A 27748-nucleotide genomic window follows, 5' to 3' on the forward strand; every position below is an offset into this window, starting at 1 on the left:
TTTGGGGAGAGGGGAGACGTATGTGGATGAACTTCCAAGTGGACATCAGCTGTGTGTGTCCCACATGAATGTTCATGAAAGGGTATCAGCTACAGAAGAGATAAATCAGGGGGGAAAAATGACACGCTTTCTGGATGTCATTCAGGCTTTCTCCCCAGACACTTACTGAGTAGGCACGTGAACAAAATGTCGGTGAAGGCAAGGATGGAAGCTGTCCACGTGGGCTCAGTGCATGGACTTCCCTTTTCTGTGGCTGACCTGGCTACCACTGCTGATGAGTGCTTCTTCAGCAGATAGCAGAGGTCAGCTATATGGCACCATTCCCCAGGAGAGCAGGCCGGCACATGATTATATTGGATCTCTTTCATCATGGAGGGGGCAGTGATCTGTCTTCATAGGAAAAGGTAGATTCTAGATATGCTTTTCTTCCCCTGATTATAGACCTTTTGCTAGCATCATTATTTATGAATTCAGAGTGCCCAGGCCACTATCAAGGAACCCCCACAGCATTGCATCTGGTCAAAGAACTCATTTTACAGCTTTGGTCTCATAGACTCAATGGCCTTATGTAACTTCTAACACTTAGAATAAACTGCCCTAACTGAAAGGTAGAATGGCTTATTAAGACTCCGTTATTGCTGTTTGCAGGTAACAATGCCTTGAAGGAATAGGCCCCTGTCTTACATACTCCTTTAAAGCGAGCATGGGACGTCCATGGTGGTGTAGTGAGTAAGAGTCAGCCTGCCAATGCAGGGGACTTAGGTTTGACCCCTGGTCTGGGAATTTTCCACATGCCATGATGTGGCAACTAAGCCCATGAGCCACAACTACCAAGGCCATGCTCGAGACCCCATGAGCTGCAACTTCTGAGCCTGCACCCCCAACTACTGACACCTGCCAAGTTCTAGGGTCCAAGAGTCACAACGAATGAGCTCCTGTGCGGCAACTCCTGGAGACTGCTGCACGACAGGAGCAGCCACTGCAATGAAGAGCCCATGCACTGCAGCTGGACAGTAGCCCCGCTTTCTGCAACTAGAGAAAGCCTGTGCAACAACAAAGACCCAGTGCAGCCCAAAATAATATAAATAAAAAAAATAAAAGTAAGAAATAAAGTGATGAAGTTTATACTTTGAGTCAGTGACTATATGACACTGGTTCTCCCATAGCTAGAATGCACGGACCCTGGAAATGGGAGTGGATGCTCTTAGTCTTACACCCAATAACTCACAGAATATTTGTTCCCTCTCCCAGGAACTCTGACCTCTGCTAACTTGGAGATCTTCGTACCCTAGTAGAGAGTGTTTCCGCTGGTGGACAAAACAGTGATGTCATTGAATTGCAATTTGACGTCATCTTGAGACGTTTGAATATTAAATAGATTACTGTAAGTAAAGCATATAAGAAACAGTACCTGTAAGGTTCTGCTGTTATTGTTATGGGCTTCCCAGGTGGCCCAGAGGGTGAAGAGTCCGCCTGCCAACGCAGGAGATGCAAGAGACACAGATTAGATCCTTTGGTGGAGACGATCCCCTGGAGGAGGAAATGGCAACCCACTCCACTATTCTTGCCTGGGGAATTGCATGGACAGAGGAGTCTGGAGGGCTACAGTCCAGGGGTCACAAAGAGCCAGACACAACTGAGCATGAATTATTATTATTATAATTATGATAATCATTTTTTGTTGTTGTTCTTATCATTGTTATTACTATCCTATTTGCTTGTCTGACTGACATGTACTTTCATTGGCTCACACAAGATTTATAGTCTTGGGGGATGCAAACCCCAGGAATGAAGATGCTGAGGGCAGGCATGCATGATAAGATACCTACATTAACTCATTATTACTAGACAGATGAGCAGGTCTTTCTTAAATTCCTAGAGAGCAAAGGAGAGGAAGGAGCATGGGTCAATGGAATGAGTCCATGGCTGGGAGGCAGGACTTCTAGGTTCTGATTGCCTAAGTACCTCAAGCAGGCCAATGACTTTGCTTCTCTGAGCTTTAATTTTCATGGCTGTAAAAGAGAGTAAGGAACTGGACATGTTGACCTTGAAGGCCCTTTATGACTTGAGCACTGAAATGACCAAAACCAACATCTATGACTCCCTCAGGACTTGGCCCATGGCAAGGCTTCAGTAAGAGTTTGTCATCATCACCATCACCTGTGAAATGGGGACCATTACACCTCCCTCCCAGGTGTGCTGAGAAGACTTGGTGAGAAAAGGCCTGGTCAGAAAAGCTTTTTCACACATAAAAGAAAAAGCTCTGTGTGTGAAGATGTCCCAAAGGACCACTAAGACGCTTTTGATCATTACCACCTCCTGCCATTTCCCTCAGCTCCTGCTGCAGACTTAAATCCAAAGAAGTTTCTGGGGCACCTGTCTTAGCAAAGGAAAGCTAATTTTCACAGAGTCCCTCCCAGAGGCACTCTCAGCCTGGGGCTAATTACAGAGAGTCCCTGGATATTAGGATTGCCACAGCCCTAGCTTTTCCTCTCTTGGCAGCCCACCCTCTTCTCCTTGAGGCCAGTGGGCTCACCTGGCTCAAAATTCAGCATACAGAGTCTAGTCTTCTCCCTCATTCCAACCCCTCAGCTGGCCCAATGCCACCTGTAATCACAACAAACTCTGGGACAGCAGGAAGAATTTCAGTTAGAGTTCAGGTGGAGCCATAGACTCAAGCACTAAAGTCTGTGATATTAGACTTTAGTCTTTAGTCTTCAGATATTAGACTTTAGTTGCGCCGGGCTCTGTTGCTGGCTCTCCCATTATTGCATTATTGTTGCAGTGAAAAGGAGAAAAAAAGAGGAATGAATTTTCTTTCCTTTTCCTGAGAACAAAGAAGATAAAGAGACCAGTGAGCAAGACTGAACATTCCTAGTTTTTTATTTAACTGCTTCTAACTCTGCACGTCTGTAACTAAGTTTACCTTTCTGCCCTTCTATCTACAGGAGCTACATTTCTCACCGATTACCCTTTGACTCTGCTAAATACACCCTGTATCTGGTGCTCAACTTATAGCACTCTCCCTCTTATTCGTTGTTGTTGACACAGTCACTCAGTTGTGTCTGACTCTTTGTGACCCCATGGGCTGCAGCACGCCAGCCCTCCCTGTCCTTCACTATCTCCTTTGAAGTGAAAGTCGCTCAGTTGTGTCCGACTTCTTGCGACCCCAAGGATTATACAGTCTGTGGAATTCTCTAGATCAGAATACTGGGGTGGGCAGCCTTTCCCTTCTCCAGGGGATCTTCCTAACCCAGAGGTAAAACCCAGGTCTCTGGTATTGCTGCTGTTGCTAAGTCGCTTCAGTCGTGTCCGACCCTGTGCGACCCCATAGACAGCAGCCCACCAGGCTCCCCCGTCCCTGAGATTCTCCAGGCAAGAACACTGGAGTGGGTTGCCATTTCCTTCTCCAATGCATGAAAGTGAAAAGGGAAAGTGAAGGCGCTCAGTCGTGTCTGACTCTTAGCGACCCCATGGACTGCAGCCTACCAGGCTCCTCTGTCCATGGGATTTTCCAGGCAAGAGTACTGGAGTGGGGTGCCATTGGCATTGCAGGTGGAATCTTTACCAGCTGAGCCACAAGGGAAGCCCAAGCATACTGAAGTGGGTAGCCTATCCCTTCTCCAGGGAATCTTCCCATCCTAGGAATTGAACCCAGGTCTCCTGCATTGCAGGCAGATTCTTACCAACTGAGCTATCAGGCAAGCCCTCACCATCTCCGAGAGTTTGCTCAGGTTCATGTCTTTTGAGTTGATGATGTCACCCAACCATCTCAACCTCTGTTGCCCTCTTCTCCTCTTGCCCTCAATCTTTCCCAGCATCAGGATTTTTCCCAATGAGTCAGCTCTTTACTTCAGGTGACCAAAGTATTGGAGCTTTAGCTTCAGCATCAGTCCTTCCAATAAATATTCAGGGTTAATTTCCTGTAGGATTAGCTGGTTTGATCTCCTTGCTGTCCAAGGGACTCTCAAGAGTCTTCTCCAGCACCACAGTTGGAAAACATCAAACTTTGGCACTCAACCTTCTTTATGGTCCAATTCTCACATCTGTACATGAGTACTGTAAAACACCATAGCTTTGACTATACAGACTTTCGTTGTCAAAGTGATGTCTCTGTTTTTTTAATATGCTGTCTAGGTTTGTCATTGCTTCTCTTCAAAACAGCAAGCATCTTTTAATTTCATGGCTGCAGTCACCTTCTAAAAGTCTGTCACCTTTTCCATTTTTTCCCCATCTATTTCCTATGAAGTGATGGGACTGGATGCCATGATCTTTGTTTTTTGAGTTTTAAGCCAGCTTTTTCACTTTCCTCTTTCACCTTCAACAAGAGGCTCTTTAGTTCCTCTTCACTTTCTATCTTTAGGGTGGTATCATCTGCATATCTGAGGTTATTGGTATTTCTCCTAGTAATCTTGATTCTGGCTTGTGATTCATCCAGCTGGGCATTTTGCATGATGTGCTTTGCACATAAGTTAAATAAGCAGGGTAACAATCTACAGCCTTGACATTTTTCTTTTTAACATGTCAGAAAGGAGGTGACCAAACTGCCAGACTCAATTACTGGGTTACTGTGCCAGCCTATGACTGTTTTTGAAACAATACAAGAGGAAGAAGACAAGACCCTCACACCTTTGTTCCTCATCATTAACTCCTGACTGCAAGCTTTTATCATATATAAGCCCCTAGATTTCTTATTGGAGGGGAGTCTTACAAGCAGGAGCCTACTGCGTTCCCCTCTCTGCTGGATGAGAACTAAAGCCACCTTTCTATTTCCTTCAAACCCTGTCTCTGTATTTTTTAATTTGGCTTTGGAACACAAAGCCAAGATTTTGGCCAGCAACATTATCTAGTTGCATGGTTTTAGCCAAATCCCTCATTTCTTCTGCTGGAGAGGAGATTGGCTACCCTCTCTAGTATTCTTCCCAAGCGGCTTAGCTGATAAAGAATCTGCCTGCCATGTGGGAGACCTGGGTTTGATCCCTGGGTTGGGAAGTTCCCCTGGAGAAGGGAACGGCTACCCATTTCAGTTTTCTGGCCTGAAGAATTCCATGGACTGCACAGTCCATGGGGTTGCAAAGAGTTGGGCATGACTGAGCGACTTTTGCTTTCACCTTCATTTCTTCCAGGTCACATCACTTTACTGGGATATGGAGGGTAGGATGAAGCTTGGCAGTCTTTAAGTAATTCTGTCATTTAAGGAGACAGTATGGCCTGAGTTTCATCTTATCTATGCTCTTGGATTGCTTCTGACTTCAGGCAAGTCACTGCATCTCCTTGGACCTCAGTTTCTTCATCCATCCAATGGACAGATAGGTCCTGCCTGGCTTACCTCTTCTGAGCAGAAGTGAGGGTCAGTGACATGGGGGAAGAGGGCTTAGGGCATTGGCTCAGGGAAGAGTTGGTTATAATTGCCATTCCTGTTCTCAACAGAAGGATTGACAGGGCAAGTTTTCATCTGTCATGAGTCCTGGACCCAACTCCCTCTCCTTCCTGAATCTCTGGGCGCATCAGGCTGGAAGATGTATGTGTATGTATGGGTTGAGGGAGTTGGGGAACAGGAGAAGACTCCCACAGTTTAGTCCTCTGAGACCGTAGCTGAGTCTGAGGAAGAGCTGAGGATTGCAGGGAGCCCTGGGATCAGAGTCCGCCCCTGCCAGCCCCCTAACCCCCCTGCCCAAGGAACCTGAAGTACCCGGATGGAATCCTCAGGTACTCCTAACCCCAGGGACAGTTCAGGGGCACACAGTGGATCAGAGATGCCATGAAGGAGGAAATGTGTCCCCTCCCTGTAAGTTGTGATTCCAGGAAGAAGGAATGGGAAGGGGGATCAGGAAGTAGACACAGGGAGGGGACTAACTTTCATGAAGTGGTTATTCTGTGCTGAGCATCGGGCTCACGTGTACCATCACTGGATCTGCATCATCACCTGTGAGAGAAGAAAAGCGTCTTCTGCATTTTAGGGAAATGGAAACTGAACCTTGCCTCAGAAGACAGAGCCAAGTGGGGGTAGCAGTGGCCTCCATGTGCTTCTGGGCTCCTCCTGTTATCAGCCTTTCTGATCTTGTTTGGAGAAGTTTCTTACTCTTTCTGACACTGTTTTCTTATCTGTCAAATCCCTGCCTCCCAAGGCCTGTGCAAAGTAGGCTTTGAGTGAGCTTGGGCTTCATCCCTAAAGGTGGGAGCCAGTGGGGCCTGGGAGCTCCCTGAGTGCAGAGCTGGTCTTCCATGTGCCATGGTCAGCCCTGCTGAGGGCTGTGAGGAGGCTGGCGAGGGTCCAGAGGACAGTGCCAGGCTGTGTCTCGCTGTCTGGGAGCCTCTGCCAGGGCCAGGCAAGAGGACTGGGCTGAGAGGGTCTGAGCTGCTGGGCTGGGCTCCTCCTGGATGAGGGTCGCTCATTGCTGGCTCCCCCAACCCCTGGCAATAGCAGAGTTGGAAGCCTCCAGCACTAGGTCATCCTGAGACATCTGGATGCAGTCTGAGTCCTTAGGACTCAGGACTGGAAGCAGCGGTGTGCTGGGAAGCATCTAGCGATAAATTCTGGGAGGTGGGGAAGAATTCTGACTTATACTGTTTTCTGGATTCTGTATTGAGTAGATACACCCGTCATGGCCAGATTTCAAGCAAACATGATATCACTGAACTCAGACCTAGGGATAGATGTTCAGAGCACTCCATGATTAGATTATTTCCACTGTACAAATCCAGTAGATTCAAACAACTGTTAGAACACAGAGAACAGATATCTGGATTGTAGTAGAATAAAGATGTGAAGAGTTTTCAGTTTTTTTTCTCTAAAATTATTTTTCCATATGGACAATTTTTTAAAGTCTTTATTGAATTTGTTACAATCTTGCTTCTGTTTTATTTTTTAGATTTTTGGCCACAAGGCATGTGGGATTTTATCTCCTAGACCAGTGATCAAACCTGAACCCCATGTATTCAAAGGCAAGGTGTCAACCACTGAACCACCAGAGAAGTCCCCCGGCTTTTGTTTCTAACCTCTGGGTTTTTTTTTTTCCTGTAAATTGAATTTTATTTTCTTTTTTCACCCCAAATTATCGAGATTTAATTGACATATAATATTCTGTAAGTTTAAGTTGTACAATGTGATGAACTGATACGTGTATATATTGTGAAACTGTTACCATGATAAAGTTAGTTTATGCATTACTTTGGGCTTCCTTGGTGGCTCAGATAGTGAAGAATCTGCCTGCAATGTGGAAGACCAGTGTTTGATCCCTGAGTTGGGAAGATCCCCTGGAGGAGGGCATGGCAATGCACTCCAGTGTTCTTGCAGGAGAATCCCCATGGACAGAGGAGCCTGGCAGGCTACAGTTCATGGGGTTGCAAAGAGTTGGACACAACTGAGCAACTAAGCACAGCACAGCGCATGCATTGCTTCACCGCACCCCTACCGTTTCGTTGCTGCTCTTATAGTGAGAACGTTAAAGCTTTACTCTCATAGCGACTCTCCAGTATACAGTACAGTATTGTTAACGATAGTCACCATATTGAGGGTTAGATCCCCAGAACTTATTATCTTATAACTGAGAACTTGTCCCATTTGACCAACCTCTCTCCATTTTCCTGCCCCCAGCCCCAGGCCGCCACACTGTACTCTCTAAGAGTTGCATGTTTTCAGATTCCACGTGTAAGTGAGATCATACAGTGTTTGTCTTTCTCTGCCTGACTTACTGCACACAGCATTGTGCTTTCAAGGTTCACTGAGCTTTGTTTCTAACATACTTGAATTAATTACTGTTTATGTAATTTAACTTTAATAATGACCTCATTTAACACCGTTCCACACACTTCTGAAAAGTCAGTGATTGACTCCGGTGACCTGTGGTTGACTGGGCAGGACCTCTGTATCCAACCTTCTCTTCCTGAATGAATGGAGAACCAAGGCCCAGAGAGAAGGCAGGACAGGAGCTGAGTCATGGGAGGCGTGGGCAGGACCTATGCAGGGCTTTCAACACGTTATCTCATTTAATTCTCCTGCAACCCCAGAATGTTAGGGTTATTAAGATATCATTATCGTTTTTAGATGTGCAAACAGGTTCAGAATAACAGCAGTTTATTAGAACAGTCACTAGGACATGACAGATCCTGATTCAGATTCTGTTTCTGCCCTCAGAAGATGTGAATCCTTGGGCAGGTTCCTGCCTGCACTGGACTTCAACTTCCTTGTATGTAACATGTGACTGATGATACTTTTCAGATGCTGTCTTCCAGGACCTGGTTCAAGATCTGTGTAGTTCTCCATGGCCAACTCATAAGTATCATCGTGTTCAAGGTGTTGTTCTGGTGGGGAATGGAGTAAGATTTGTTCAAGGTAGTTCAGTAAGATATAGGAGTGTGACTCAGACATGGGCTAATTGACAAGTTGGGACACAGGGGTTTGGGTGAGAAGAGAGGAATCCGCATGAAGCCTTCAGTTCTTGGGATCTCTGCAAGTGGACCAGGTACTTGAAAAATATAAAGACAGGTCACTATGCCTCCCCAACCGGGATGTGGTTTTCTCCTGCTCTGTCCCCAAGGGCTTCTTCCTTGTGGGGTTCTCGTTGACAGCATTCAGAGAATTCCATCTTGGCATCCCCACAAGGGATAGGGTCTGTTGTGGCAGAAGGCAGGGGTGGCCCTCCCCTTGCTCTCCCAGGGAAAGCCTGGTAAGGAGGCATAAAGTCTCAGCAGCTTGGCCCATTGGGAAGAACTTGGGCTGGCCGAGGCTCTCTCTACCTGCACATGAGGACCTGGAAGGGAAGGCCTTCAGGAGCCAGGGCTGGTCAGGTCAAGTGCAAAGAGCTGAGCAATGCAGAGAAGGCAGGGGATTCATCCTTTCATCTCTCAGAAGCCTAGTGCTTTTCTGGAGACTGGGTTGCCTGGAATCCTGGCTCACTGGACTCAGTTGCCCTGGGCACTTCCTGTTCAGTCTCTTTCCCTTAAGAACAAGTGACAGTCTCTCTGTAACCTGTGAATGCCTGAGGGGTGAGGTGGTCACTGTGCTGGGGGCTATGGGTGGGATCCAGGCATCTGTGGGGGCTGGAGGTCAGCAGTAGCCAGGTCACCCGGCCACTGGGTCCTCTCTGTGCTTCTGCCCCAACATCCCTCCAGGCAGCTCCCACATTCCCCATTTGTCTTTCTTCCCCACCTCACATCCCATTCTTTCTTCCTAGATCTTTTTTCTTCCATTTGCTCATGTAGTAAATATGTATGGATGGTTCGTCTGTTCCAAACCACGTTCTAGGAGCTAGAAACAGAAAATGAATAATTTCCTGAGCTTCAGGCCTCCAAGTACAGCTAAGAGACATTATGAAAGGACAATGCTGGTTATGCTGGGAGAAGCCCTCAACAATGACAGCAGGACCACAATGATTCGTTCCCACTCCCCTGTCCCCTAGAGACCTGGGCTGTTGTGAATTAGGACAGAGACTGTTGGCTTAATGGAATCTTAGGAGACTTTTTTTTTTTCACTAGAAGATGTCCCCCTTCCCATGGAAGTCAAGGTTGACTAATAAGAGGGAGGCTTTTTACAAAGATTTACTAAGTTCTAGTATGGTACTCAGTCCCCAAGTCTCTTGCTACGGAAGCCTTCTGCTTCCAGTGCAACCCCAGAGCTTTCCACATGCAAGTGATGGGAGCAGATGGAGAAAATTTTATCATGAGAGATCGTCTGTGGCTGCCACTTTAGCACTTTATCCTAGGAGGGGTCTTATCCTATCTTATCTGGTGGCTGTAATACATAGGCCATGACTCTATAGTATCTCATTCCAAACCTCAAGAAGCTCAAATTGAGGAGCAAGGGGGGCAGTTTGCATTCTTTACCCTTCCCACTTAGAGAGTGTTCACCAGAACCAGGAGAAGATTCTGGTTAAGAGTTGGCTCTGAAACCAGACTGCCTTGATTCACATCCTGGGTTCATTATACAAATCGTATAATTTGGAATGAATCACTTAGTCTCTCTATGATTTGGTTTTCTTTTCTCTGTGAAAGTGGAGGTACTAGTGCTTACCTCAACGAGTTGTTGGGAGGATTTGATAAAGTTAGTGTAGCAATGCCTGGCACATAGAAAGTGCTCATTAAACATTAGGTATTCTTATTACTGAAAGGCATATTATAAACTCACCCCATTATCCACACTTTATTATAGATATTCCAACTCAATGAGTGGGAGTAAAGTTAACATGAGAGGGAGAAATTTTTTCCAAGATATTAGACCTCTAACTTTATGTCAGAACCTTCTAGGATTACTAGGGTTATAACTTGCCAATAATCACAATGGATTCTGAGAAATAGAGAGAGCATCCAACCAAGGCTTGGGAGATGGAGTGGGTCTGGGAAGGCTTCTTGGTGGGATGATAAATGAGTTGAGTCCTAATATGGGAATAAACGTTGGGTGTGTAACAGAGTATGTGTGGGCGGCAAGGATGCAGGGGTTGTGTTCTTCCATGCTTTATAAAGACCTAGGCAAGGGTCTGAAGATGTGATAGAGGCAGAGACATACATGACTCTGGGCATGCTTGTATGGAAAAGATGGGATGAGGGACAGAGTTGGGCGCTGAGACGAGGGTGTAGGTCATTTAGGAAGGGTTCTATGTGGGTGTCTAACATTATCTGGCATTGGGAACCCTTAAAGGGTTTTAAACAGGAGACAGCTAGGTCAGTGTTATATTTTGAACAATAACTTGAAGTAGTCCATATGGAGAATGCACTAAAGGAAAAGGGTCCAGAGGCAGGGAGACTAAGGAGGGACTTCTGCAGGATTATGGGTGAGAAATGCTGGGCTCCTAAGCCAGGGCAAAGGAAGGGATGGCTTTGAGGGATATGTAGGTGGTCCATTGGTCAGGTGAGGAGCTGGGCCTGGGGATAGTGAGGCCTGGGGATAGTGAAGACTGAGGATGGCCTGATGTCTCCTGTGAGGTTTTATCCTCCCAAAAGGTAACCTCTATAGAAACATACTACAGTGCTTTTATCCATTATACTGTTGATTGAAACTTGGTAGTTCCCTATCGGGGGCCTTTTTTCTAGTGATTTTGAACATTTCTGTACATGTCTTCTCAAGAATATGGGCTTCCCTGGTGGCTCAGATGGTAAAGAATCTTCCTGCAATACAGGAGACCCAAGTTCAATTCCCTGGGTTGGGATGATCCCCTGCTGAAGCGAATGGCTACCCACTCCAGCATTCTTGCCTGGAGAATTCCATGGACAGAGAAGCCCAGTGGGCTACAGTCCATGGGGTTAGACACAACTGAGGGACTAACACCTAATATTTTCCTAGAATATATATGTGTATCTATAAATATGGAGAAGTATAGTTAGGAATAGAATTGCTAAGCAATATGGAATGCATATGTTCAATTTTAAGAGACACCATCAGATGTTTTCCAGAGGAATAACATTAATAATTTTATATGTTAATTATGTTAATATTATTTTAATTAATATTAATAATTAATAATACAATAATAATACACTCTCATCAGCAGTGTAAGAAAATTCTGGTTACTGTTGCCAACACCATGTATTTTTCATTTTAGCCATTCTAGTGGGTGTATAGTGGTGTTGTGCTGTGGTCTTAATTTGCAATTCCTGGATGACTAATGATGCTGAGTCTCATTTGATAACTGTCTGTTTAGATAGCCTCATTTGTGAAGTGCCTTTTAAAATCTTTTGCTCATTATTATATTTGGTAGCCTTTGTTTATTTTAAAGAATTTTTTATTCTGGATATAAATTTTAAGTTCTTAATTTTACTATAATCTGTGTATATAATTGTATATAATGATATATATGAAATTATATGTAATTATCTATAATGTAATTACATAAAATATATAATTTATCATCTTTTTCTCTATGTGCTCTGTTTAAGAAATTTCTGCCTATTGCAAGGTGACATAGATATTTTTCTGCATTTGATTCTAAAAATTTATTATTCTATTTTACCATTTAAAACTATAATATATCAGGATTAATTTTTGAGGTTCAGTTCAGTTCAGTCACTCAGTTGTGTCCAACTCTTTGCAACCCCATGAACCGCAGCACGCCAGGTCTCCCTGTCCATCACCAACTCCTGGAGTTCACCCAAACCCATGTCCATTGAGTCGGTGATGCCATCCAACCATCTCATCCTCTGTCGTCCCCTTCTCCTCCTGCCTTCAATCTTTCCCAGCATCAGGCTCTTTTACAATGAGTCAGCTCTTCCCATCAGGTGGCCAAAGTATTGGGGTTTCAGCTTCAGCATCAGTCCTTCCAATGAATATTCAGGACTGATCTCCTTTAGGATGGACTGGTTGGATCTCCTTGCAGTCCAAGGGACTCTCAAGAGTCTTCTCCAACACCACAGTTCAAAAGCATCAATTCTTCGGCGCTCAGCTTTCTTTATAGTCCAACTCTCACATCCATACATGACCACTAGAAAAACCATAGCCTTGACTTGACAGACCTTTGTTGACAAAGTAGTCTCTGCTTTTCAATATGCTATCTAGATTGTTCATAACTTTCCTTCCAAGTAGTAAGTGTCTTTTAAATTCATGGCTGCAATCATCATCTGCAGTGATTTTGGAGCCCAGAAAAATAAAGTCAGCCACTGTTTCCACTGCTTCCTCATCTATTTGCCATGAAGTGATGGGACTGGATGCCATGATCTTAGTTTTCTGAATGTTGAGCTTTAAGCCAACTTTTTCACTCTCCACTTTCACCTTCATCAAGAGGCTTTTAGTTTCTCTTCACTTTCTGCCATAAGAGTGGTGTCATCTGCATATCTGAGGTTATTGATATTTCTCCCGGCAATCTTGATTCCAGCCTGTGCTTCCTCCAGCCCAACGTTTCTCATGATGTACTCTGCATATAAGTTAAATAAGCAGGATGACAATATAATTTTTGAGGTAGGTTTCAACATTTTTTTTCCTGTGTGAATATCTGCATGATCCAGCAGAATTTGTTGAAAAGTCCCCATTGCATTGTAGTATCAACTTTATTATAAATTAGGTGACTATATATTCATAGGTCTGTTCTGTACCCTGTTCCATCAATCCATTTGTTTATTTTCATGTCAGTTTCATACTTGCCTAATTATTGCAGCTTTATAGTAAGTCAATATCTGGTAAGTTCTTCAACTTTGGTTTTTTTCCTTCAAGATTCTCCAGAATTCCATATAAATATTATATTCAGGTTGTCAATTTTCTGTAGAAAAACCTATTAGGGTTAAGACTAGGATTGCATTTAATCTATAAATCAATTTTGTATCCTGTAAAGTTGAATTGTCCAACCCGTGCATGAAGATGGCATATTCCTTCATTTACTTGGCTCTACCTTAATTTCTTTAAATAATGTTTTTCTACATACATTTTATTAAAAGTTTTACTACAGGTTTTCTTTTATAAAATGCTCTTATGAACTATTTTCGAGCTGCTGATATAGAGCAATATGTTCGATTTTCATGTACTTGCTAATTCCAGTTTGTCTTTGGGTTCTTTAAAAATTTTCTACCTACACAATCAAGTATTCTGCAAATAAAGACAGTTTTGTTTCTTCCTTTCCATTTCTTTAGTCTTTTGTTTCTTTCTCTTGACTTATTTCACTGACTAGAACCATTAGAAAGAAAGAAAGTGAAGTTGCTCAGTCGTGTCCGACTCTTTGCAACCTCATGGACTATAGCCTGCCAGGCTCCTTCATCCATGGGATTTTCCAAAGAATACTGGAGTGGTTTGCCATTTCCTTCTCCAGCAGGAAGGAAAATGGTTTCCAGCACTGCCAGCAGACTCTACCATCTGAGCCACCAGGGAAGCCTGTAGGACCATTCGTATAATGGTTAATGGAAATGGTAATAGTGAACACTTTTGTTTCACTTTCACTGTTAGTGAGTTATTAGTATTTCACTATGTAGTATGACATTTGCAGTAGATTGCTTCCTCTGGAGATCATATTTATCACATTAAGGAAGTTACCTTTTATTTCTACTTTCCTAAGAGGTTTTTTTTTGAATTTGAATTGATAATTGAGTATTACTAGGTTGCTTTTTTGGAGAAGGCAATGGCACCCCACTCCAGTACTCTTGCCTGGAAAATCCCATGGGCGGAGGAGCCTGGTAGGCTGCAGTCCATGGGGTCACTAAGAGTCGGACACAACTGAACGACTTCACTTTCACTTTTCACTTTCATGCATTGGAGAAGGAAATGGCAACCCACTCCAGTGTTCTTGCCTGGAGAATCCCAGGGACGGGGGAGCCTGGTGGGCTGCCATCTATGGGGTCACAGAGAGTCGGACATGACTGAAGCAACTTAGCAGCAGCAGCAGCAGGTTGCTTTTTTGTATATATTAATGTAATCACATAATTTTTCTCTTTTACTTTCATTATCAGATGAATTAAATTATATATCAAATGCTAAACCAACCTTGAATTCTTGTAATAAACCCAATTTGATTGTGATGTTTTATCCTTTTTAATACAGTGCTAAATTAAATTTATTACTATGTTGTTAATGAATTTTGGTGAAGAAAGCTGAGCGCCTAAGAATTGATGCTTTTGAACTGTGGTGTTGGACAAGACTCTTGAGAGTCCCTTGGACTGCAAGGAGATCCAACCAGTCCATCCTAAAGGAGATCAGTCCTGGGTGTTCATTGGAAGGACTGATGCTGAAGCTGAAACTCCAATACTTTGACCACCTCATGTGAAGAGTTGACTCATTGTAAAAGACCCTGATGCTGGGAGGGATTGGGGGCAGGAGGAGAAGGGGACGACAGAGGATGAGATGGCATCACCAACTTGATGGACATGAGTTTGGGTAAACTCCAGGAGTTGGTGATGGACAGGGAGGCCTGGTGTGCTGTGATTCATGGGGTCGTAAAGAGTTGGACACGACTGAGTGGCTGAACTGAACTTAACTGAATGAATTTTGGTGGCTTCCCCAGTGGCTCAGAGAGTAAAGAATCTGCCTGCAATGCAGGAGACCTGAGTTTGAGTCCTTGGTTGGGAAGATCCCCTGGAGAATGAAATGGCAACCCACTCCAGTATTCTTGCCTGGAAAATCCCATGGACAGAGGAGCCTGGTGGGCTATAGTCCATGGGATTGCAAAGAGTCAGACATGATTGAGCGACTAACACACACACACACAATGAATTTTGCAGTAATGCCAATGAGAGAAATTAATTTATGAGTTTTCCTTCCTGTAATGTCTTTGTTATATTTTGGTATTAAGATTATGCTGATCTCATAAAGTGAGTTGAGAAACTTTGCCTCTTTTTCTATGCTTTGATAAACTTGTTATGATTGATGTTATTCCTCTCTTAAATGTTGGAGAAACTCCTCAGTTAATCTGTCTGGGCCTAGAGTTTTCAGTCTAGGAAAGTTTACAGTTACAGATTAAGTGTTTTGGAAAGACGATAGACTCTTCTGAGTTTTAGTTTTCCTTTGTCAGTTTTGGTAATTTGTGTTTTTTAAAACATTTGTCCATTTATTTTAAGTGTCAAATTTTTTGTTATAAAGTTGTTTGTGGTTTTTAAAATTAGCTTTTAAATGACTGTAGGATCTATAGTAATGTTCCCCTTTCATTTCTGATGTTGATGATTTGTGTTTTATTTATTTTTCTTTATCAGTCTTGCTAAGGATCTTTATATATTCCAAAGAATCCACTTTCAGCTCTGTCAATTTTTCTTCACTGTAAGTTTGTTTACCATTTCCTTGTTTTCTGCTCTTATCTTTATTAGTTCCTTCCTTCAACTTCTTTTGGGTTTGATTTGGGGCTCCTTTTCCAGCTTCTTGAGATGAAAGTTTATTTGATTAATTTTTAGCCTTTTAAGTGTGTTCTAACATATACATTTAAAGCTATAAACTTCCCCTAAGCACTGATAATGTTTTATTTTCATCATCATTTATTTAAATATATAGTAATTTTCATTTTGATTTCTGTTTATTCCATAACTTATTTAGAAATGTATGCCAACTTCAAAGGAGTCAGGTATTTACCCATTATATTTATTTTGAAATTAATTTGTAACCAATTTCATGGTTTAGAGAGTATATTCTGAATGATTTCCAAGCTTTGGTGTTTTCTGAGCCTACGTTTATGATGCACCATACAATCAATTTTGACTAATGTTTCATGAAGCTATGATGTTAGTTTTGGCTAATATTTGCATGATACATTTACTTCCTAGTATGTCTATAACCTTATATTAAAGTGTGTTTCTTTTCTCCCACCCAGCTTTATTGAGATATAACTGATATAACATTGTGTAAGTTTAAGACAAACAACATGTTGATTTGATATATTTATATATTTCAGAATGAACAGGTAAATTTTGTGAATAATATGTAGGGTGTTTTAAAAACTCAGTTTGAAAATATGCCTTTGATGAAAATACTTAGTCCTTTTGCATTTAAAGTAATTACCTACATAGTTAAGTTCCGTTTATTTCCTACTGACCTGCCTGTTTTACGTCTGATTTTTCTCTCTCTCAATAAAGCACTGTTTTGGATTAATGAACATTTTTATAGTTAATTTTCTCCTATTTTATGTTATTGGCTATACATTATTTATTCTTTTATTAATTTTTCCAGATATTACAACATAGATCTCTGACTTATCACAGTCTAATGCAAGGGATTAATTTGACCATTTCTCCAGTTATACTAAATATATAGAGTACTAACTCTATTTATCCCTTCCATTTCTTACACTATTGTTGCCATAATCTTTAGTATTTCATTTGTTTCAAATCCCACAAAACTTTATTATTCATTTATATTCATTATTAATTTATATTTATCCTTCCCTTGAAGGACTTTTCATTTCTTTTTTTCATTTGTGTTTCTGTCACTTTCTTTCCGCCTGAAGAGCTCTCTGTAAATAATCTCACTTTACGTTTGTCTGGAAAGCTTTTATTTCACATTAAATTTTTTTTTCAAAAATTGTTTTTGGAAATGATTTTGAAACACTCAGAAAATCTGAAAGAATACTGCAAAGAAATCCTTTATATTCCATACCTAGAAATTGAATAATTTTTAGCATTGTTGTTATTGTAATTTCCAGAACTATTTGAGAATAATTTGCAGATATGTTCCTTTGTCCTTTTTCTACTTCAGAGAATAGTTCCTAAGATGCAAGAGAATGAGGATATCCTGTTATATTTTTGTTGTTGTTGTTTAGTGGCTAATTTGTGGCCGACTCTGTTGTGACCACATGGACTACAGCCCGCCAGACTACCATGTCCATGGAATTTCTCAGGCAAGAATACTGGAGTGGGTTGTCATGCCCTTCTCCAGGGGATCTTCCCAACCCAGGGATCGAACCTGAGATTTATGCAGCTCCTGCATTTCAGGGAGACTTTTTATCACTGAGCCACCAGGGAAGCCCATCCTCCTTGTATAGTAGTTATCAAATTCAGGAAATTTAACATTTCCTGAATTAATTAATTTAACATTAACTTAGCTAAACTAATTTAATATATATTACACTTTTATCAATTGTCAAACTAATGTAATCCCTCTTCCAGGATTACATCTTGCATTAGATGTTAAGATTTTTTTTTAGTCTCCTTCCATCTATTATAGATTTCTTTGCTTTTCATGTTCTTTCATTATAGTTTTTTTTTTTTTTAATTTTATTGGAGTATACTTAACTTACAATGTTGTGTTATCACGGTAGATATTTTTTGAAGATTAGGAACTAGTTCTTTTATAGTATATTTCATCGATTTAGGTTTCTTTGATATTTCCTCATGATTAGATTCAGGTTTTACTTTTTTGGCTTAAATCCGTGGTCCCCAGCCTATTTTTGGCATCAGAATCCAGTTTCGTGGAAGACAATTTTTCCACAGGCTGGGGGTGGGGGATGAATTGGGGAAGATTCCCATAAGGAGCATATAACCTAGATTCCCTTCCACACACAGTTCACACTAGGATTTGTGCTCCTATGAGAATTTAGTGACACTGTTGATCTGACAAGCAGTGGAGCTCAGGTGGTAATGCCAGTGACGGGCAGCGACTGTGAATATAGATGAAGCTTCACTTGCTGGCCCACACACACTCTCCTTCTGCTGTGTGGAATGGTTCCTGCTGCTACTGCTAAGTCACTTCAGTCGTGTCCGACTCTGTGCGACCCCATAGACGGCAGCCCACCAGGCTCCTCCGTCCCTGGGATTCTCCAGGCAAGAACACTGGAGTGGGTTGCCATTTCCTTCTCCAATGCATGAAAGTGAAAAGTGAAAGTGAAGTCGCTCAGTCGTGTCCGACTCTGTGCGACTCCATGGACTGCAGCCTACCAGGCTCTTCTGTCCATGGGATTTTCCAGGCAAGAGTACTGGAGTGAGGTGCCATTGCCTTCTCCTGAATGGTTCCTATCAGGCCACAAACAAGTACCAGTCTGTGACCTGGGGTTGGGGACCCCTGGCTTGGATAATATATAGATGATGTATTGTTAGGATTTCACATATGGAGGAGACACATTGTGTCTATCTGATCCTTTTTGGTGGTATCAGTTGTAATCACTCAGCTAAGATATTGTCCAGTTTTTCCACTGATAGCTATTGGTTTTTACTTTTGTAATTAATAACTACTGTATAGCTAGATAGCTTATAGCTCTGTACTATTCTATTCCTTATCAATCTCATTCCCCATAGATTTAGCATATGTATCAATTAGGATCCTTGCAGGAGACACATCACATCAGTAATGTGAACAGGGAAAATTTGATACACAGAATTTTAATTGGTAAAAGGTAGATAACTGATAAAAGGGATAACGCTAAGAAAATCAGGGATAGCATTTGAAAAAAAAAGCAGCTACTACCTTACGGCTGAGGAAGAGTATAAAGGGACTAAGGATTTACGAAGTACTTTCTTCTTCCTCTTGTTCCTGACAGCCCTCCTTTTCCCCTAAAAATTAAGACTAAGGTCAGACTTTTTATTTTATTTTTTTTCTTTTGTCTTTTTAAATTAATTTTTTTAAAATTAAAGAATGGTTCCTTTACACTGATTCAGCTATATGTATACATCTATCCCTTCTTTTTTCATTTCCTTCCCATTTAGGTCACCAGAGAGCATTGACTAGAGTTCCCTGAGCTAATACAGTAGGTTCTCATTAGTTATATGTTTTACACATATGTCGATTCCAGTCTCCCAGTTCATCCTATCCATCCCTTCCCTCTTTAGTGTCCAAGAACTTGTTCTCTACATCTTTGTCTCTATTTCTGCTTTGCAAATCAGTTCATCTGTATCACTTTTCTAGATTCCACATATAAGTGATTTATATGGTATTTGTTTTTCTCTTTCTGATTTCCTTCACTCTGTGTGACAGTTTTTAGGTCCATCCATGTCTCTGTAAGTGGCACAACTCTGTTTCTTTTTATAGCTGAGTAATATCCTGTTGTATGTATGTACCACATCTTTTTATTCATTTCTCTGTGGATGGACATTCAGGTTGCTTCCATGTCCTGGCTATTGTAAGTAGTACTGCAGCGAATATGAGGATGTGAACATGGAGATGAACAAAGGACATCTGTCTTTTTGAATTCTGTTTTTCTCAGTATATATATCCAGGAGTGGATATTCCTGGGGATATGGTAGTTTTATTTTCATCAGTAGATTTTTAAGGAACCACCATGCTGTTCTTCATAGTGGATGTATCTGTTTATGTTGATCTCAGACTTTTTCAAAGAGGGTGTGACTGCCACAGGGATACACAGGCAGCTGCTGGGGGTAGGGGTGGAGCCACATACTAGAGTTTGCATAGAAGTGGCCCCTAGGTGGAGAGGGTATGTGTGACTGAGTGTGTGACTGCAGTTGGTCCACACCAACCCACTGGCTCTCCACCTATGTAATCAGGAACGGAGGACTGAAGAACCATAAGTACATGCCTTCTTCCATCATCACATGCCCCTCTATCGTCCTCTACTGGTAATGCCTCCCATATTCAGCTGCCAAAACTGATGTTACAGGGTGAGGAGAGGCTTGTAACACATCCAGACAAATGATCTGGAAGAAGGAGAAGGAAGAAGATAAGGCCACCTCTACAGGTTTGGCGGCTAGAGCAGATGTGGTGTAAATTGTTGCTAGACATTCGAGTCACTAGTTTGTCCACTGAGAGGTGGGGAGTAAGACTGGAGAGATGGCAAATGAGCATTTTACTGCTCTTTAGTGCATTGGATGAGATGCTTTGGGCTTCCCTGGTGGCTCAGATGATAAAGAATGCGGGAGACCTGAGTTAAATCCCTGGGTCAGGAAGATCCCCTGGAGAAGGGAGTGGCTTCTTCCCTTCTCCCACTACTGTATTCTTGCCTGGAGAATTCCATGGACAGAGGAGCCTGGTGGCTACAGTCCATGGGGTTGCAAAGAGTCAGATACAACTGGATGACTGACACTTTTTAAAGGCACTTTTTACATGAGATGCTTCATATGGGTCACCCCAACTCCTCTTAAAAACCCTGAGAGATGAGTGTTACTGCTAAGTCGCTTCAGTCGTGTCTGACTCTGTGTGACCCCATAGATGGCAGCCCACCAGGCTCTCCCATCCCTGAGATTCTCTAGGCAAGAACATTGGAGTGGGTTGCCATTTCCTTCTCCAATGCATGAAAGTCAAAAGTGAAAGTGAAGTCGCTCAGTCGTGCCCGACTCTTCGTGACCTCATGGACTGCAGCCTACCAGGCTCCTCCGCCCATGGGATTTTCTAGGCAAGAGTACTGGAGTGGGTTGCCATTGAGGTGAGTGTTACTAGCCACATTTTACAGATGAGGAGACTGAGGCTCAGAGAGGGTAGGTAATTGTGCAAGGCACTAGTTGAGTAATGGGATCAGAATTAAAAATCATAGCTGGTCTGCCTCCAGTTCTTACTAGACTATTACATTTTAGATGACATTTAAATGAATGTGATTGTCTTATAGCCCTACCATGTGGATGCCTCTGGGACAGAACCAGAGTTGGGTTTCTGAATTTATCCTGCTTGGCTTCTCCAGTGACCCCACAACCAACAGGGCCCTCTTCAGTGCCTTCCTTCTTCTTTTCCTGAGCTCAGTCCTTGGCAATGGGCTCATCATCACCCTGATATGCCTGGACACGCATCTCCACACTCCCATGTACTTCTTCCTCTGTGTCCTCTCCCTGCTGGATATGGGCTGTGTCACCACCACTGTGCCCCAGATGCTGGTGCATCTTCTTTCTCGATCCCAGACCATCTCCTTTGCTGGTTGTTGGCTACATATGTGCATCTTTGGTGCCGTGGGCCTGACCGAGTGCATTTTATTTGTCGTCATGGCCTTTGACCGGTACATGGCCATCTGCTATCCACTGCGTTATACTGTCATCCTCAGCTGGGGCCTGTGCACACGACTGTCAGCTGGGACCTAGGTCTGTGGTTTCTTCTTCTCTCTGATCCACACTTTTTCCATGAGGCTGCCATACTGTGGGCCCAACATGGTCAACCACTACTTCTGTGAAGGCCTCTCAGTATAAAACTTGGCTTGCATGGATACCCATGTCATTGAGATGGTTGACCTCGTCATCAGTGTCTTCATGGCTGTTGCTCCACTGTCGCTCATTGTGGCTTCCTACATCCATATTGCCAGGCCACCCTCAGGTTCAAGTCCATGCAGGCCCACTGCAAGGCTTTCTCCACCTGTGCTTCCCACCTGACTGTGATCACATTCTTCTATGCTCCAGCCATCTACCTCTACATGAGGCCCAATTCAAGTTATTCCTCTGAGCAAGACAAGCTGATTTCACTCTTTATAATGCTTTCACTTCCCTGTTTAATCCTGTGGTCTACAGTCTGAGGAACAAGGACTCAAAGTGATGAGGGGGTGTAGACTGGCCTGGTGAATTGAGAAACAGGAGGAATCTGGAGTAAAGTGTTCAATGATGAGAAAGGAACAGCATCTATAACATATGAAAATAACATTATTCAATAAAACCAACATAGTACTTGGTCAATGGAACAAATGTGGAACGTGAAACCAAGAACAGCTGTCTTGATCAACTTTCAACATTGTGATGCAATTAACAAAAACTCCATAATCTCATGGGATTACACAGTAAAAATCCATATTTTTGTCATGTTCCAAGTCAGTTGCAAGTAGACTGTGGCCTTCTGCCATGGGACCCTTGGATACAGCCCGAAGGAGGAGGCCCTATCTGGAACATGCGAGACTTATGACAGAGAGAAAGGAACAATGGCTGAAATACATGACGACTCTTACAGTTTCTCCTCAGAAGTAACACACGTCTCTTTGCTGACATCCTATTGACCAAAGCAAGTCCTATGTGTAGGCCTTCTGAAAAAAGGGCAGGAAGTATTTTCTTCCCACAGAAAAATAATGCAAGTCATATGGCATGGGGATGGATGTGTATTCCCTCTACAGTGAGAGGAGCAAACACTAAGGGTGATAATGTAATCTACAACGGAGACACTGGGACCAATAGTATGCATGTAACTACCATGAAGCATGGTACCCGAAAGTGATGTGGTGTATGGACATAGAAGAATGTCTAGTAGTAGGCAATCATAGTAGTATAGGAAAATAATAAATATATGCAACCAACATTGAAAATTAAGCCGATGGTATACAGAGCCAATGTAACCCATGGACCTGGCCTGATGCATGGAAGCAATATGGTTTATGGGATTGATACCTTGTACTCTGCATCATCGGTGGAAAGAACCAAACTTGACATTAATTGACCTGGGTTCTAGTCCCAACCTTGCTAACTGGTTATGTCACTTTGGGCCATTTACTTCCTTTCTCTGGATCTCACCTTACTCATAAATAGAATGAACACCTCAAATTGAAAGGTCTCTAAGACCTCTGTGTCTCCAAAATTCTATGTCACAGTAGGTGAAATGCATGAAACCAAATGCAGTAAACTAGTGTATCTTCTGTGAACCGTAGGGTGAATTAAAACACCACAGAAGAATGAAAGTCATTGCAGGTACAGTCCATTTTAAGTAGTGCCTCTGATTCTTTCAAGGGATCTAAATGACATAAGAGATTCTATAAGAACTCTGGCACAAGCCTCAGAGTTAGCATGGGAATCCAGCTTTCTTTCAGGCCTCATTGATGGCCCAGAAGTCTTAGGGATGAGAGATGTAACAGGACAGGGCTAAGTACGGGCTTGTGTAGATGAGTACTGGCACCAATCATGTAGCAAAGTTCCAGGCAGCATTTCCAGAATATTTCAGGCAGAAAGTAAAGGGTCCCATGGGCTGTTGTAGTGTTCCTGCCTTCGAGGAAGAGGGTAGGAAGCTATGTAGCTGGTGGAAGGGACTTAAAACTTTTGAGAACTTTCTGTTTCTGGCTTTGTGGGGAAGGGGTTGCCTGGATACTGTGGAAAAGGTCTTATTGGCTCTTGGAGTTCCTTCCAGAAGGTGTGGAGTCTACCTGGTGGCTCTGCTACAACTAGAGTCAATAATCAGGGTAGTGAAGAGTGAGTCTTGTGGGTGAAGTGATGAGGTTTTGTTTGTCTCTCTACTTGGATAGATAGTAACAGAGTTTGTAATTCAAGATGATAATAGATTTTTTAAAAATTAATTTATTTATTTTAATTGGAGGCTAATTAATTTACAATATTGTAGTGGTTTTTGCCATACATTGACATGAATCAGCCATAGGTGTACATGTGTTCCCCATCCTGAACTCCTCCCCCTTCCCTCCCCATCCCGTCCCTCAGGGTCATCCCAGTGCACTGGCCCTGAGTGCCCTGTCTCATACATTGAACCTGGACTGGTCATCTATTTCACATATGGTAATATACATGTTTCAATGCTATTCTCTCAAATCATCATAACCTCGTCTTCTCTCACAGAGTCCAAAAGTCTGTTCTTTACATCTGTGTCTCTTTTGCTGTCTCCCATATAGGGTCATTGTTACCATCTTTCTAAACTCCATATATAAGTGTTAATATACTGTATTGGTGTTTTTCTTTCTGACTTACTGCACTCTGTATAATAGGCTCCAGTTTCATCCACCTCATTAGAACGGATTCAAATATATTCTTTCTAACAGCTGAGTAATATTCCATTGTGTATATGTACCACAGCTTCCTTATCCATTCATCTTCTGATGGACACCTAGGTTGCTTCCATGTCCTGGCTATTGTAAACAGTGCTGCGATGAACACTGGGGTACATCTGTCTCTTTCAATTCTGGTTTCCTTGGTGTGTATGCCCAGCAGTGGGATTGCTGGGTTGTATGGGAGTTCTATTTACAGTTCTTTAAGGAATAGGCAATGGCACCCCACTCCAGTACTTTTGCCTAGAAAATCCCATGGACAGAGGAGCCTGGTAGGCTGCAGTCCATGGGGTCGCTAAGAGTCGGACATGACTGAGTGACTTCACTTTCACTTTTCACTTTCATGCATTGGAGAAGGAAATGGCAACCCACTCCAGTGTTCTTGCCTGGAGAATCCCAGGGACGGGGGAGACTGGCGGGCTGCCTTCTGTGGGATCGCACAGTCAGACACAACTGAAGCTACTTAGTAGTAGTAGTACTAGTAGTAGTAAGGAATCTCACACTGTTCTCCATGGTGGCTGTACTAGTTTGCATTCCCACCAACAGTGTAAGAGGGTTCCCTTTTCTCCACACCCTCTCCAGCATTTATTGCTTGCAGACTTTTGGATTGCAGCCATTATGACAGTCATTGTGGTTGAATGACAGACCTCATTGTGGTTTTGATTTGCATTTCTCTGATAATGAGTGATGTTGAGCATCTTTTCATGTATTTGTTAGCCATCTGTATGTCTTCTTTGGAGAAATGTCTATTTAGTTCTTTGGCCCATTTTTTGATTGGGTTGTTTATTTTTCTGGAATTGAGCTGCATGAGCTGTTTGTATATTTTTGAGATTAATTGTCAGTTGCTTCGTTTGCTATTATTTTCTCCCATTCTGAAGGCTGTCTTTTCACCTTGCTTAGAGTTTCCTTCGTTGTGCAAAAGCTTTTATGTTTAATTAGGTCCCATTTGTTTATTTTTGCTTTTATTTCCATTACTCTGGGAGGTGGGTCATAGAGGATCCTGCAGTGATTTATGTCAGAAAGTGTTTTACCTATGTTCTCCTCTAGGAGTTTTATAGTTTCTGGTCTTACATTTAGATCTTTAATACATTTTGAGTTTATTTTTGTGTATGGTGTTAGAAAGTGTTCTAGTTTCATTCTTTTACAAGTGGTTGGTCAGTTTTCCCAGCACCACTTGTTAAAGAGATTGCCTTTTCTCCACTGTATTCTTCCTTCCTTTGTCAAAGATAAGGTGTCCATAGGTGCATGGATTTATCTCTGGGCTTTCTATTTTGTTCCATTGATCTATATTTCTGTCTTTGTGCCAATACCATACTGTCTTGATGGCTGTAGCTTTGTAGTATAGTCTGAAGTCAGGCAGGTTGATTCCTCCAGTTCCACTCTTCTTTCTCAAGATTGCTTTGGCTAGTCAAGGTTTTTTGTATTTCCATACAAATTTTGAAATTATTTGTTCTAGTTCTCTGAAAAATACCATTGGTAGTTTTATAGGGATTGCATTGAATCTGTAGATTGTTTTGGGGAGTATACTCATCTTCACTATGTTGGTTCTTCTGATCCATGAACATGGTATATTTCTCCATTTATTTGTGTCATCTTTGATTAATGTAGAAAACTATAAAACACTGATAATAGATTTTATCTTAAAGATAGAAAACTTCTATTTTTAAGAACCTGGGATGAAAAAAAAAAAAAAAAAAGAACCTGGGATGAGGACTGGGATGGAGGAGAAAAGGTGCCACAGTGTTTTCAGGAGAATGGCTTGGGAGTACCGATGAGGGGACTGGAGTGAAGAGGAACAGTTAGTGGGGAGACCTAGGCATAATTTCTGAAGGTGCTAGACTTGATGGTGGCAGTTAATAGGGACATGCTGAATGATGTGATGAGGAAAGAAGCAAGAGCACACGATGGTTTGGGTGTGTTGGTGAAAAGGGAGAAATAAAAAACTATCAGGGTTTTAAGCCAGCTTCACCACTATCTCTACTTCCCTATAATTCACTGATGGGAGCATTGATTGTCAGCTGTCATCACTGATCCCTGGCACTGGTGACAGGAAGTCACAGCCCCATCCTCATGGAATTTGTAGTCCCCAAACCAGCAGTTCTTAGGAATTGTATAGGTACTTAGGAGTGGGGTTTTAAAATATTGTTAATTAATTCTGTTTTAATTTGGTCTCTATGAGGGTTGTTGTTTTTTTGTTTTATTTATTTATTTTACTTGTCCTCCTATTTCCTTGAACAAAGAAAATAGAAGAGAGTTGTCACAGCCCCTGTCTAGTAAGACTCAGGTCATCTATTTGGGGGAAATATTTTGCTGGTAGACTGAAACATCAGCTTCTCTAATTCTTTGCCCCTTTGATCCATTTCTGCACTAATGATCTCACAGTTTCTGTTTGGGCAGATTGGTAAACTACCACTTATCAGCTGTGCGCTCCTGTGCAAAAAACATAAGTCCCCCAACTCTGCTTTCTCTGTTTGCTGATCCCTATGCAAATAAAATTGCAAACTTAGAGGGAATGGATGTTTTTCTAGGAAAATGTAGATTACTAAAATTAAAACTTTTAAAAGATAGAAAGTGTTAACAGACTGATGCATAGGAAAATGAGAAAACCAGAGAAAGCTATTAAATAACTACCTCACTACAAGATTCAAAGAAATCTGGCAAGAAAGTTTGGGGAGAGGGGAGATGTATGTGGATGGACTTCCTCAGAGTGGACACAGACTGTGTCACACATGCATATTCATAAAAAAGTATCAATTGCAGAGGAGACAAATCAGGTGGAACAAAATGACACACTCTGTGGATGTCAGTCAGGTTTACCCCTCAGATCTTTGTTCAGTAAACACATGAGCAAAGTGCCCATGTTACCAGCATAGAGGCTGTCCACATGGGCTCAAAACGGACTTCCCCTTTCCACAGCTGACCTGGCTACCACTACTAACGAGTGCTTCATGGGCAAAGAGCAGAGGTCAACTCTATGACACCATTCTCCAGGAGAGCAGGCTGCCACCTGTGGCAGTATGATACACTGAATCTCTTACACCATGGAGGGGACAATGATCTGTCTTCATAGGAACATAAGCAGATTCTAGATACAGATTTTCTTCCCCTGCCCATAAAGCTTTTGCTAGCATCATGATCTTTGATTTCAGAGCATGCCTAATCCCACCATCAGGGCATCCCCACAGCATTGTATTTGATCAAGAAACTCATTTTACATCTATGGGCTCATAATTATAGAATCAATAGTTTTATTTAACCTCCAAAACTTAGGATCAGTTCAGTTCAGTTCAGTCGCTCAGTCGTGTCTGACTCTTTGTGACTCCATGAACCACAGCACGCCAGGTCTCCCTCTCCATCACCAACTCCCGGAGTCTACCCAAACTCCTGTCCATCGAGTCAGTGATGCCATCCAGCCATCTCATCCTCTGTCGTCCCCTTCTCCTCCTGCCCCTAATCCCTCCCAGCATCAGAGTCTTTTCCTATGAGTCAACTCTTCGCATGAGGTAGCCAAAGTACTGGAGTTTCAGCTTTAGCATCATTCCTTCCAAAGAAATCCCAGGGCTGATCTCCTTCAGAATGGACTGGTTGGATCTCCTTGCAGTCCAAGGGACTCTCAAGAGTCTTCTCCAACACCACAGTTCAAAAGCATCAATTCTTCGGTGCTCAGCCTTCTTCACAGTCCAACTCTCACATCCATACATGACCACTGGAAAAACCATAGCCTTGACTAGACGAACCTTTGTTGGCAA

General features: G+C 42.4%; 2 protein-coding genes and 1 pseudogene across 13 annotated transcripts in view; all 3 read left to right on the forward strand.

Moving 5' to 3' along the window:
• Window positions 1–27748, forward strand: part of LOC147375134 (olfactory receptor 2D2-like) — a 132515-nt gene that overhangs the window by 22611 nt on the left and 82156 nt on the right. For 2 of the 11 annotated variants that reach the window (XM_086383022.1, XM_086383072.1), the window contains exon 3: window positions 8222–8296. The exons of the other annotated variants lie outside the window; for them this stretch is intronic. The gene's annotated coding sequence lies outside the window, so the exon portion shown is untranslated. The remainder of the gene's footprint in view (window positions 1–8221; window positions 8297–27748) is intronic. 11 annotated transcript variants of the gene reach the window in all.
• Window positions 1–27748, forward strand: part of LOC147375135 (olfactory receptor 2A12-like) — a 62461-nt gene that overhangs the window by 22579 nt on the left and 12134 nt on the right. The window contains exon 1 of one of the 2 annotated variants that reach the window (XM_086383158.1): window positions 1255–1384. The exons of the other annotated variant lie outside the window; for it this stretch is intronic. The gene's annotated coding sequence lies outside the window, so the exon portion shown is untranslated. Of the gene's footprint in view, window positions 1–1254; window positions 1385–27748 lie in introns of those variants that run through there. 2 annotated transcript variants of the gene reach the window in all.
• On the forward strand, window positions 20761–21901 carry LOC147375138 (olfactory receptor 2A12-like; annotated as a pseudogene).

The sequence above is a fragment of the Bos grunniens genome, chromosome 3 (genome assembly GCF_055505025.1).
Source record: "Bos grunniens cultivar Pamir isolate PY7600 chromosome 3, Bosgru_T2T1.0, whole genome shotgun sequence".
Taxonomy (NCBI): Eukaryota; Metazoa; Chordata; class Mammalia; order Artiodactyla; family Bovidae; genus Bos; species Bos grunniens.